Here is a 14,504-nt window from a genome sequence, read left to right on the forward strand (position 1 = left end):
GCTGCTGTCCAAAGACTGGGGAAGAAAAGAACAATACGGTATGCAAAGAAAAAAAGCCGGCAATTATCTAGAAGTATCTGTTTGTAGATTTGTAGCTATTTTGAAGATATGGGTAAAGTTCCTCATTAAGGGGCAGGTCCCGGACACCCTGCACTCACAGAATATGTCCTCAGTCAGACAACTGAGGTCATCGTGTGGTGATGAAGAGGTACTGCAGGAGACAGACTGAACTTTTATTTAAAGCGAGATTTATAAAGTTTTAAAAAATGATCAGCCCGGAGATGGGCATTAAATCTAATTACAAACCTGGCATGGGTTACAAAACACAGTGAACATTCTGCACATGGTAGTATGGAGTAATGGGCATCCATTAATTTTTTTTAGGTTTACAATTTTTAAAACTGAAACTTTGTATCTTTTTTTGCATTTGTTTTTAAATAACAATTTATAGTAAGGCTGTTCCCTTATATAAATTTGTCCCTATACCCTCACCTTTAAATATTATAGAAAACATTGTGTCTCAGATACTTCGCTGTTCCCCTCCATACCGCCCAGCTTCTGATTACTTTTCATTTTAATCTGCTCTGCCATTCATCACTATATAGTGCATATACTGTATATGCCTGTGCACTGGAGCCACCAGGAAGAAAATTGAAAATTACCACAGTGCCCAGCACCTCTGAAAGCCAGATGATGGAGAGAAGGACCATCTAGGTCTGATGTTCTCTTTACTATTGTTATTACAAAGGAACATCTGTCTTTTAAAGCAGAGCTTGCATTAAATGCAAGGAAAATTTTTTATAAGACCTCAAGGCCTCCACGGGAAAACACCCCTTAAAAAAAGTAAACAGCACAGATTGAGCAAGTTATGAACCGTAATTACCTCACACCTACAGCACCTACGTGACAGTCAATATAGGATAATTTTCTCTGCCCTCTCAAACAATATTTACTTAAATGCAATGCAGCATTCCACTCTCTGGCCCACAGTAACAGAATGATCGCCCCCTCTCACCAAATAGCGGCAAGCATTCCTACAGCAGTTTGCCTTAGTGGCTGGCAAGCTGTCTCCCAGTCCAGCTCCTGCTATGATTGATCAGCCAAACAAGAGGGGCAAACTGTGTCCTCAGCACAACCTGAGCAGATGTGTGCCATTGTGTGTCTGGTGTCAGAACGATGATGAGTGGTTTAATGTGGCAATCTGATCTCTGAGGGAGAGGTGACTGAGGAAATGCTTCCTCTTGACAGTAGCAGACATCGTCTCAGCCAAGGCAAAATCACTGGACCATAGCTCATTGATGAATGACGCACAAAGAAGACTGGAGCTCCAGGATGACTGGAGAACACAGATGGCTGGAGCTAAAAGATGTCTAGAGCTCAAAGATAACTGGAGCACATAGTTGGCTGGAGCTCAAAGATGACTGGAGCTCAAGGATGGCTGAAGGAGAAAGAAGACTGGAACTCAAGAATGACTGAAGCACAAAGATGGCTGGAACGCAAAGATGTCTAGAGCTCAAAGATAACTGGAGCACATAGTTGGCTGCAGCTCAAAGATGACTGGAGCTCAAGGATGGCTGAAGGAGAAAGAAGACTGGAACTCAAGAATGACTGAAGCACAAAGATGGCTGGAACGCAAAGATGTCTAGAGCTCAAAGATAACTGGAGCACATAGTTGGCTGCAGCTCAAAGATGACTGGAGCTCAAGGATGGCTGAAGGAGAAAGAAGACTGGAACTCAAGAATGACTGAAGCACAAAGATGGCTGGAACGCAAAGATGTCTAGAGCTCAAAGATAACTGGAGCACATAGTTGGCTGCAGCTCAAAGATGACTGGAGCTCAAGGATGGCTGAAGGAGAAAGAAGACTGGAACTCAAGAATGACTGAAGCACAAAGATGGCTGGAACGCAAAGATGTCTAGAGCTCAAAGATAACTGGAGCACATAGTTGGCTGCAGCTCAAAGATGACTGGAGCTCAAGGATGGCTGAAGGAGAAAGAAGACTGGAACTCAAGAATGACTGAAGCACAAAGATGGCTGGAACGCAAAGATGTCTAGAGCTCAAAGATAACTGGAGCACATAGTTGGCTGCAGCTCAAAGATGACTGGAGCTCAAGGATGGCTGAAGGAGAAAGAAGACTGGAACTCAAGAATGACTGAAGCACAAAGATGGCTGGAACGCAAAGATGTCTAGAGCTCAAAGATAACTGGAGCACATAGTTGGCTGCAGCTCAAAGATGACTGGAGCTCAAGGATGGCTGAAGGAGAAAGAAGACTGGAACTCAAGAATGACTGAAGCACAAAGATGGCTGGAACGCAAAGATGTCTAGAGCTCAAAGATAACTGGAGCACATAGTTGGCTGCAGCTCAAAGATGACTGGAGCTCAAGGATGGCTGAAGCACAAAGAAGACTGGAGCTCAAGGATGGCTGAAGGAGAAAGAAGACTGGAACTCAAGAATGACTGAAGCACAAAGATGGCTGGAACGCAAAGATGTCTAGAGCTCAAAGATAACTGGAGCACATAGATGGTTGGAGCTCAAAGATGACTGGACCTCAAGGATGGCTGAAGCACAAAGAAGACTGGAGCTCAATGATGACTGGAGAACAAAGATGGCTGAAACTCAAAGATGTCTAGAGCTCAAAGATAACTGGAGCACGTAGATGGCTGGAGGCCAGGGATGCCTGGAGCCCAAAGATGGCTGGAGCTCTAAGATAACTGGAGCACAAAGAAGACTGGAGCTCAAGGATGATTGGAGAACAAAGATGGCTGGAGCTCAAGATGGCTTTTCAATAAAAAAGGGTAAAGAATAGGTACAGTTTCTGAAAAATCTGTATATTGTGACATCTCAGGACTTTATTCATGTGGGCCGGTAAAGTCTTGTAAAGCTGTTGAAAGCTCCACTTTAAATTATTAAAGATCCGCGACACTCTTCCAGTTTCAACTGCATGGTGCAAAGGTCATCTACAACAAAAAGCTGGTTAAGCTCTCTTTAGGTTATGGTATTAGCAACGGTATATTATTTGATATGATTTGATTTACTACCTATTAGAACAAGAGAAAGAGGAAGTAATTAAACCTCAGGCTGTAATGAGGAAATAGTTCTCAGTCTCCCTTATGAACCGTTTCTCAGATCCTCAGCTCCATCTAGTGGCGCTGCTTGTTCTTCTCTGTCTTCATTGCTCCCTGCTATCTAGCGACACGTCTCATCTCAATTCTGCACGGGGCACCTGAACATGTGCGTGTGCATAGTTTGGCTCACAAAATTGTGCACCGCTGGGCGCCCACCGCCAGGCTGTTTAAGGCCCCATTCACATGTAGCGACTTATCGCGTGATTTCCGCCGCGATATCGCGCATTTTTGCCGCGCGATATCGCGAGAAGTCGCCAGCTAATGATAGTCAATGGAGCTGTCTTAGCTCCATGTCATGCGTCGCTCGTCGCTCGTCACGGTTGCAAGTCGCTTCTACAGGACCCTTTTTTCGGCGGATTTTGCTTTTTTCTATGGAGCCCGACGGAGAAGGTCGCGCTACCGTCGCTGGATCGTCGCTGGAACGTCGCCCCGAAAGTCGCGCTATCCCGGCCGCTGCAAAGGTATGTCGCTACATGTGTGTAGCCCCTATATAATATACATATATGTGCTATCACAGCGATTCTTGTTCCTAACTGTAAGGAGTTAACTTGTCCCTGTGTGTGATCTGAAGCAGATTTGTGGTGATTGCAGTGCAGAGCTGACACTGGGGATTGCTAATAGAGCTCTTGTGAACTACCACTCCCAGGATGCTGTGCGAGAGGAAGGAAGAGGGGTATGAACTGCAGCTATTGAGCATGCCCAGTCTGACTGGGGGATCTGAAGAAGACAGGCCTGTGTGTGGGACTGTGTGAATTAAGACTGCATGCAACAGAGCTGTGTGATTCCCACTGACAGATTGGGACACACAGAATCTGTACAGCAGCGCTCTGAAGGACGGATGTTCATCTGCTGAACCAGAGAGACTGTGTTCGAGCACCAGAACTGAGGCCTAGTTGCACGGCTGAACCAGCCGCCGGAGTGATCCAGCCAGCCCAGCAGAGAGAGAGAGAGAGAGCCAGACGGAGCCAACTGAGATGACTGCAAACATCCTGGATGAGTGAAAACCTCCTACCAGTGACCCAGATGACTTCCCCTACTGCGCCTGAACTGAAGAGAGAGGACGTCCAGCTTCTGCTATCAGTCTTCATCTTTTTTTCAACTGACCTGAGGATTGGTAAGAGGCCTTTGGCCACATTTAGAACCTGTTTGCTGTTCATACCTGCACTACAGTAAGGGCCCCAATGCCGGCTAGCATAGGACACCACTACTGGCCAGTAGTCTAGGAAGGGTTGGGCATTGCCAAAGGGAAACCTTAAAGGGACATACACCCCATTCAAGGGAGGACATTTAAAAACAATTGGCCTTGCATACATCAGTGCTGACAGCAGATAGCTGCAGCTACTGTGTTGCAGAGTGCCTTAGCCTGCTGCTTAATATCCTTTTGTGTGATTGTTGGGTATACTATTGCCATAGTTGCTTTCATATGTTGTGTTATGATTAAATCTGCTATAAAACTGTTCAAAGGTGTGTTGGTGTGCTGTGGATCCACATTTGGGCGGTATATTGGTGTAGGGGGATAGAAACACCCGGTTATTCAGTGGCTCCTTCCGGAGTGAGCGCTACATGTGAATGGGGCCTTAGGCTGTGACATTCTAGCCTCCAGTGCTGACTGGTCTTCTGCTCTTTCCTGTTCCTGTAACCTGAACCCTGCATCCTGACTCTGATCTCCAGGTGTATGACCCGGCTTGGCTATCTATTCTGCTGCTCTTCTGGATCCCCTCAATCTCAGCTTGTTTTCTGACTATGCTCCTGTCTGCTGCTCTTTCCTTGCTGCCCGCAGGTTGCTGATCCGGCCTGTCCCTGACTATGCCTTGTCTGCTGTCCTGGTACCTCACAGCTTGACTGTTACAGATCCGGCTTGTCTTGGACTTTGCTGCTACCGGAACTCGTGCCTCTCCTGTCCTAGTGCATCTGTTCCACCTCCAGGGGTTCTTGGACTTGAGCTGCAAGAGAGACCTTCCTCGTCAACTCAGACTTCTCTAAGGTACGTGGTTCTGACAAGCACTTTCATTGGACATTGTACATACAAGAATGAGAAAAATGTCAGAATTGCTGCAATTTGGTAAATAATTTTGTTTTAAAATGTTTGCACATTTGTTACCCTGTGGGACCTAAACTTAAAAGGAGAACTATGAGGTGAGTGCTTTTCACTCACCTCATAGTTCTAGCCGACCTGTGACAATGAGACTGTCACAGGTCGGCTCAGTAGATCGGGAAGTGAGCGAACACAGACCGGCGTTCGCTCACCTCTCGATCCTGTCACGGCTCTCTGCCGTGACAGGGGTGGGGCTGGATTCCCCCCTTCCCGCTCCGACCCACCAGCGCTGACTGGCGGAACGGACGGGGGAGGGGGTGGGTACAGCTGGCTCTGTCTCTAGATAGGCAGAGCCAGCTGTCACTCACGCAGCTGGGCGGATCCCGGCATAATTGTCGGGATCCGCTTCAGCTGCGGCGTCTCAGTATACCGCGAGCCACAGCTCGCGGTATACTGAGCCTAGGGTGACGGGAGGACGCTAGTTTGTGTCCTCCCGTTACCCTAAGGAAAACTATGGGGAAAAGACTTAACCCCATAGTTCTCCTTTAAGGGGTAAATCACATTCGTAACTTTATCCCACAGAGAATGTTCACTCAGTCTGGCCAATAAGGCCCCATTCATATTAGGGAGTGTTGAAGGGCATTCGCTGAAGCACTGCAACATACAGCATGAAAAATCCCATTATTTAAAATAATGCCTGTGTCATTTGTAGCTTAATGTTCATAAAAATACATGAACTTCTTTTGCGGCAGAATTGAGCATTTTTGGTCCCATAGACTTCTATGGGAGCACTTGAAAAAGGCTTATAAAAAAAGCTTGTGTACACAATTTTCAGGAGCTCCCATTTAAAAGTCAATGGGCCAAAAACACATGATTCTGCTCCCATACAAGTACTGTACATACAAATGTACAAAACGCACGTACATCTAAATGACCTGGCTATGCTCATGCGTAGATGTGAACGGTGCCTAACACAAATACCTATACGTCTTTAGGGCGTTCCCAAAAAAGGAGGGTGGAATGGGGCTTTCAGTAAGTCAACCCCAATTTGTTTTGTTAGGCACAAGCCAGCATCTAAAAATAAACTTGACCTCTGTGATTTATTCCATTTCCCTGTGATGAGAATAGACAATTTAATATGATTAAATTCCCATAACCAGAACCTGATTTGTTGATATTTTCTCAGTTTTGTTTGTATTGGAAACAAGTTCTGGACACTTCAGCCATGAAATTTGGATATTTTAAGACTTTAACAAGTTCCCATCAAGCTGTTTGAGTCAGGGGATTAACTGGGGAATCCACAGTCCACGCTGCATGTAAATAAAAGGATCAGCAGATTGTCTAATTTATTTTATAATCCCCTTCCCCTCAGAAATCGTATACAGCGCACAGACTCACATACAGGTTTATTACATTGAAATATAGTTACAGTATATATAAACCCAATCACTAAATAAAATAACTTTTATATTATAAGCTTTTTCATGTTAATGTAATAAAATGTATATAAAATAAAATTTAATAAAAGTGTTCAATATTTTTGTAAACTTGTAACTTTTATCAGATAATCCCTGTTGATCCTGCCATGAAGATCCTTGTTCAGGCAATTTCTGTTTTAAGGTGACAGCCCCCATTGTTCAATTGTACTCCTGTGTTTGCTGTGTCGCCTGTCACATGAGCTTCCAAAGAGAGCTACAAGTGGCCATTGTAGCACACATTAATGGTCCACTGTTGTCACCATAAGGAACCCTACCCTAAGAGATGCTATACAGCCATTACTGGAGTACATTTGCATAGGGCTAGGCACACCCCCAGCTCCTTCTGTGTTTTGCATGGCAATGGGTAGCTCAGTCATTAAACACTGCCTTGTGGAAAGTTCAGGGGGAATATCTATATATCTGGGGGTTCCAGCAGAAAAATGGGTCAGCAGGGAAATATTAAGAACATCAGGAGCCTTATGATCACCTTGTATATAATTTGCTTTCCCCTCTTTCTTTTCCATTTATATGTGAAGTAGAATAATACAGAAATAATAATCAATAATTTCATCATTCAGAAATATTAGTAATGCTCGGTGCTCAGAAGAGTTTATCTACAGTGTCTCCATCGCTCTAAACAGCCCATCTTATGGAACCAAACCCCTCTTGCCCGTTTTTCCTCTTCAACAATCCCTCTGATAGGTCTGATGTATAAACACTTGTAAAAAATACACAATTTAAAGTGTATCTAAACCCAAGAAGGAACATTTAATATATTGCAGCTTACCACTACTTAGATGTGGTGGCTGTATTAGTTTGCGCTCACCCACAGTACTGAAGGGCAGCTTGGCGAACCCGTTATGAAAAGTCCCCTAAACGTCATCAATGCACCTCATCCCAATTATTTTAAATACCCAAAATAGAGTCAAGGACTTTTAAGGTGCAATTAAAACCAAACTCATATAAAAAATGTAACACAAACATTTGACTAATACAGATGAAAAATATACATTATATTAAATATATACAATAAAAAGCACTAGCTACAGCACATGTACAGTAGAGTAAGCTTGTGATACAATCTTACAAATGTCCCCCATATACAGGCGTCCTATTATCAACACTTTTCCCTTGCATTACCAGGTACTGGAACTTTCTTAAAAATTGTAGTAACTATACTGTGCTATCCAATACACAAGTTATACAATTTTAGTAAATATACTGTTCCAGCCAATGTGCAAATTATGAAATGAAAGCAAATTGTAGTAGATATACTTTGCTATCCAATGTACAAATTCTAAAATGATGGTAAATATACTCTTCTATTCAATGTAAACAATTTAAACTTATACTAAATATAACAAGCTATCCAATAGTTCAAATTATTGTAAATTGTAGTAAATATATTGTGCTATCCAATGTACAAATTATAAAATGATAGTAAACATACTGTGCTAGCCAATCTACAAATTATAAAATTATAGTAAATATACTGTGCTAGCCAATGTGCAAATTATACAATTAAAGTAAATATACTGTTCTATCAAATGTAAACATTTTAAAATTACAGTAAATATACTGTTCCATCCAATGTTCAAATTATAAAATTATAGTAAATTGTAGTAAATATATTGTGCTACTCAATGTACAATTTATAAAATTATAGTAAACATACTGTGCTAGCCAATCTGCAAATTATAAAATTATAGTAAATTGTAGTATACTGTGAAATCCAATGTAAACATTTTAAAATTATAGTAAATTTACTGTGCTATCTAATGCGCAAAGTATAGTAAAATTATAGTAAATTTACTGTGCTATCTAATGTACATATTATAAAATAATAGTAAATTATTGTAAATACACTGCGCTATCCAAGCTACAAATTATACAATTACATTTAAATTATAGTAAATATACTGTCTTAGCCAATGTACAAATTATAACATTTCTGTAAATCGTAGTAAACGTACTGTGCTATCCAATGTACGAAATGAAAAATAATAGTCAACATTCTGTAATTTTATCATTTGCACATTTCTGGCAAGGGACATTGGGGAACATTTATCAATTCTATTGTACAGCCAGATAATGCTGAACAGGAGCAGTGAGACAGATTATGAGACACATTTACCTTGCCGCACTCCTGACTGCGGATGGTGCCGCTCCAAATCTAGTAACAAATGCACTTTATGTCTTTACATTGATGTATGTCTGTATAACAGTTGTGGTTCTTTAGTACAATGTCACTACTGAGCCTGATGAAGGGGACCCTGCACGGCATCCAAAAGCGCTTGTCCAATAAAATGGATTTGCACTGGCGTGAATCTTCGTGCTGAAGTGCTGGTGGCATTTGCACTTGTGACTACATTTACAGTTGCATCCCTCAGCTGCTAGCAGCACTGCGACAGAATGAAACCCGACTCTGACCACTTCTTAAGTCTGCATATGTTTAACCACTTACTGTAAGCTTGCTTTAACTTACTTGCTGGGGTATTAACCCCTTCATGACTGAGCTAGTTTTCAGGTTCTGTTCATAAATGACTGACACATTTTTTACATTACCAAATTAAATAATAAAAATAACTTCTATCATTTAAAAAAATCAATGACCATGTATCTTATTTTTCGCCAAAATCCGTTAAATGTTTCTCCATTCACAGCTTCCGGCTTCCCTCTGTGCTGGTTCATGTGAAGGACTACAACATGCTGAGGGCGTTGTGATGGACTGCACTGCACCCCGACTGTCACTAAGAAGCTTCCTCTCCATTGGAACCCAAATTCCAGTGTCCTCAGCCCAAACCTGCCTAATTATTGGACGGAACCAATATATTAGGACAGCAATCTAAACTCCCAAAATAATAAAGATTTACCTTAAACATCAGACAACACCAATGTTGAAGTAAAAACAGGAACTGAACTTTATTGAAAACCAGCTCAGTATGTATTCTGGTGGTCTAAAAACATAACGCAATCAAAACATCAAGCAAACAATCCCCTCCTCTGTGCCTTCATGAAAGAGTAGGGAAAGAGAAGACACATATGATGGGATTATCTCCTGATTGTCTATCATATGGTAATCTACTCATTTACACCTAGTGTCGGCTATACCTAGAGTCAGCTACGCTTAGAGTCAGCTAAACCTAGAGTCAGCTATGTTAATCCCATCATTAACACAATCAAACAAATAGACTGTATTAAGTTCAATGGGAGTCTAAGTCCAGAATTAACCCCCTTTACTGCTGCTGGATTCACACCCTGTACCTATAATGATTAAAAAAAACATGAGGCTTTTCTGGCTGTTTCTCTGCTAAAGGTACAGGCCGACTTTGCCGCATTGAGGGGCAAATGGACGGGGCCATGTATTGTAAAATCTTGGATGAGAACCTCCTTCCTCAGCCAGAACACTGAAGATGGGTCGTCAATGGGTCTTTCAGCATGACAATGACCCAAAACATACCGCAAAGGCAACAAAGGAGTGACTCAAGAAGAAGCACATTAAGGTCATGGAGTGGCCTAGCCAGTGTCCAGACCTTCATCCTATAGAAAATGTATGGAGGGAGCTGAAACTTCAAGTTGCCAAGCGACAGTCAAGAAGCCTTAAGGATTTAGAGAATTCTGGGATTTGTGAAATAACTACCCTTGCAGTGTCCCACCCCCAATCCCCCACAGTGCAAGGGGCAAATGCTCGTTAGGTCTAGGGGGTAGAGGAATAGGGTGTAAGCCTTCCTCACATACAATGCAGGACTATTGACATAAGCGTGCATCTGCCAGTTGAAGAATCTTAAGAAAAAGGCTTTTGGGTGGTCACCAATGATGGAAGCCTGCTGGAGCAGGGAATAAGGTAAGTAATACACCTTGTTCCTCTGCCCCTAGACTTAATGAGCATTTCTCAGGGTGGGTTTGATGATGGTGACAACCGTGGACCATGCTTGTGCAATGTGCGAGGAAGCAGCCACTTGTAGCCTCTACCTGAAGCCTGTATGACAGGTCGGTAACACAGGAGCACAATTAGGCAACAGAAAACATTGTCACCCTATAACAGGAGGTGCCTGTATATGGACCGTCGTGGCAGGATCACCAGGGATTGTTTTAATAACAACTGCAGATTTGAAAGAATTACTTTTGAAATGACATTAACATGTTAAATCTTACACGAGATTTAGGTGATTAGGCTTACAAGTCGTTTAACACAATAAACATTTATATTAAAAAGGAAAGCCTACCTGCGGTACTCACTTGTTAGCTTCTCTCGATGTGTGTGGATTTCTATAATCATTAGTATGTGTTAACCACAATTGCAGATAAAAAAAGAGGGAGGAAGGAAATGCCAGGATATTTTATTACAGCACATCACCACTTCTTCTTTTTTGCATCTAAAATCTCACATGCCATATATTTTTATGGCTATATGAAATACAATATAAACCCCTTATGGGTAGCCAGTGCAGTGTTATACCCTTATCTGTACTTATCTAGCAAGGAAAAGATAATTGCAAGTTCCTCTGTTCATAATACATAGTAACATAGTAGGTAAGGGTAAATAAAGCCACAGGTCCATCTAGTTTACCCTATGTATATGTGTGTATGTATGTATGTATGTATTTATGTATGCAGGACCGGATTTACTCTCTCTGCTGCCCCAAGGCCAGGTTCCTCAATGCGCCCCAATACCCACCAACACCCCAATGGAGAATGGCAGACCTGCAGCCTGCATACAAGTGAATGCCGAGATCACTTGTATAAAAAAAGCCACGGCTTCCCCGCCGTACATCTAGCTCTGCTTGCCCAAAGCCGGGCTAAATGTAGAAAACAACTACCCGCCAGGCAGCCGGAACTGCATGTCCTGGGCATCGGGAGATAGGCATTCCACACTCCTGCTATCCCCTCTACTCCCTGCTGCCTCGAGGCCGGGCCTTGGTTGGCCTTGTGAGAAATCCGGCCCTGTATGTATGTACAGTATGTACCGTGTTTCCCCGAAAATAAGACAGTGTCTTATTTTTTTTTTTGCACGAAATAAGACACTAGGTCTTATTTTCGGGGGATGTCTTACCTGGCTGCAGCTGTGCTCTGCCGTCCAGGGAGCCACAAACAGACATCAATGCTATCAGCTGATACTACTGACTGTAGAAGGAAATTCCAAATTGTTACCACTCGCACAGTAAAAAAAAAACGCTGCGAAGTCTGAGATGAGACCTCCTCTCTTCTCATCTCTTGCCGTGTCCTCGTGTCATTAGTATAGTTCTTGGTGTAAACATCCTATTGTTGTCCCCATTTATGATTTTGAAAATAGTAATTAGGTGCCCCCTAAAGCTCCTCTTTTCTAAGGTGAACAAATTAAACTTCTTGAGGCGAACTTCATAGCTCAGGCGTTCCATCCCCTTTATTCATTTTGTAGCCCTTCTCTGAAGTGCCCCAATGGGGTCACAGACAGAAACAGGAACCTGACAGAAAATTGAGCTATTTCACACTCTTTCCAAGACTAACATAAAAATCCTTTTGATTGGGCTTAGTCTTACTGTGACAGGTTCTTCAATACCTACTGTGACAGGTTCTTCAATACCTACTGTGACAGGTTCTTTAATACCTACTGTGACAGGTTCTTCAATACCTACTGTGACAGGTTCTTCAATACCTACTGTGACAGGTTCTTCAATACCTACAGTGACAGGTTTGCTTCACATCAATAAAGCAGAGGATATGCTGCAGCTGAGTGCCTGCTCCTGGAATGGTGGAACTGGAATCTATGGTGGAATCTATGAATGATGGTCGAAGAAAAGTTATTTTGTATGGGTAAGAGGAGATCACTAATGGGAACCTTTTATTTGTGCTCGCTGACTTTGATCTGTCACTGGGTCTCCTTATTTAGCTTGAAAAGCAGGAGAAAAAGTTATCAAACAGGAACCTGAAGAGGAACAAACAGGTTGTCAATCAACCAGTCTAGTTGTGCAATGTGGGAGAAACGAGGTGCTATGTGTGAAGATGTTGACCACTTCATCTTTCAGTGTAAACCATTTTTCTAGAATTGGCTTGTCTGCACGCAATGAGACTGTCAAGACACAGACAAGCATGCAAAGACATATGAGCCAGCTTAGAATTAAAGGGATACAGGTGAAACTCGAATAATTAGAATATCGTGCAAAGTTCATTTATTTCACTAATGCAACTTAAAAGGTGAAACTAATATATGAGATAGACTCATTACATGCAAAGCAAGATAATTCAAGCCGTGATTTGTCATAATTGTGATGATTATGGCTTACAGCTCATGAAAACCCCAAGAACCCCAAATCCACAATCTCAAAAAAGTAGATTATTACATGCAATCAATAAAACAAGGATTGTACATAGAACAATATCGGACCTCTGAAAAGTACAAGCATGCATATGTACTCAGTACTTGGTTTGGGCCCCTTTTGCAGCACTTACTGCAATTACTTTTGTAATTATTCGAGTTTCACCTGTATATACTGCACTGAGTGTAGAGAAGAGGAAAGACATGATCGCATTCAGGGGCAGAACTACAAATCATGGGGCTCCATAGCCAAACGTTTGCACCCCCTGGCTGACTCTATCTGTAGTGGCTGGCAGTGACAATATGTGTCATCGATCTTAACATGAAGTATGTATCAAGCACAGGCAGCAGGAGATCTGCAAGCATAGCCTGAAGCATAGTCTTTGATCACAGTGAAAGCTGATGGGATCACAGAGCCGTGACAGCCACAAAGCCAGCAGCAGCTCACTGTGTTGCGCAGCTGCTAGCCAGCTGTGTGTTACAAACTGATACAAAGTATCTCTGAGGAGAATACTGGATTCTAATCAGAGATACTAAGTATCAAAGCCCCTGTAAATAAAAAATAACCCCTTGGTGTGCTCTAGTAGAGTACACTCTGCTAATACAGTGCAGACAATACATTTACAATTATACTCTGCTAACATGAATGGATTAAATGATCTGTATGTAGCCCTGTACTATGGATAATTTAACCCATTCATGTTAGCAGAGTATAATTGTAAATCTATTGTTGCAGTGCACTCTATATGTACATTACTATAAACTCCATAACAAGGACTAGAGGCCACCACCTCAAACTGGTGGAGAAAAGATTTATAGGAGAACTATGGTGTTAGGGCTTTTCCCCATAGTTCTCCTCAGGGTAACAGGAGGACACAAACTAGCATCCTCCCATCACCCTAAGCTCAGTATACCGCGAGCTACAACTCGCAGTATACTGAGACGCCCCAGCTGAAGCGGATCCCGACAATTATGTTTGGATCCGCCCAGCTGCGTGAGTGACAGCTGGCTCTGCCTATCTATAGGCAGAGCCAGCTGTACCCGCCCCTCCCCCTTCCGTTCCGCCAGTCAGCGCTTAGGATCGGAGCGGGAAATCCAGCCCCTCCGCCCTCACGGCAGAGGGCCGTGACAGGACCGAGAAGTGAGCAAACGCCGGTATGTGTTCGCTCACTTCCCGATCTACTGAGCCGACCTGTGACAGTCTCATTGTCACAGGTCGGCTAGAACTATGAGGTGAGTGAAAAGCAGTCACCTCATAGTTCTCCTTTAATCACAAGGGGCGTAGGGGCTTTTTTTCGGTGAGATCGGTTAAAGTCTGGATCTCGCTGCCACAAGCAGTGGTATCAGCTGATGATTGAATCATTCAAAAAGCATTTAGATACCTTCCTCAACCAGACCGCAACATACAGGGGTACAGGCAGGGGCGTATCTGGGGGGTATCAGGGGCGTAGATTCCCAGAGGGCGGCAATTGCTGCGGTCGAGAGAAGGGGAGAGAACCGGAGACCATCGTAGTGGCGGGGACGAGGACGGCCGGCGGGGACGAGGACGGCGGCTTGCGCGAACGTGGA

Source organism: Nanorana parkeri, unplaced genomic scaffold, assembly GCF_000935625.1.
Source record: "Nanorana parkeri isolate BGI_ZX_2015 unplaced genomic scaffold, ASM93562v1 scaffold306, whole genome shotgun sequence".
NCBI lineage: Eukaryota > Metazoa > Chordata > Amphibia > Anura > Dicroglossidae > Nanorana > Nanorana parkeri.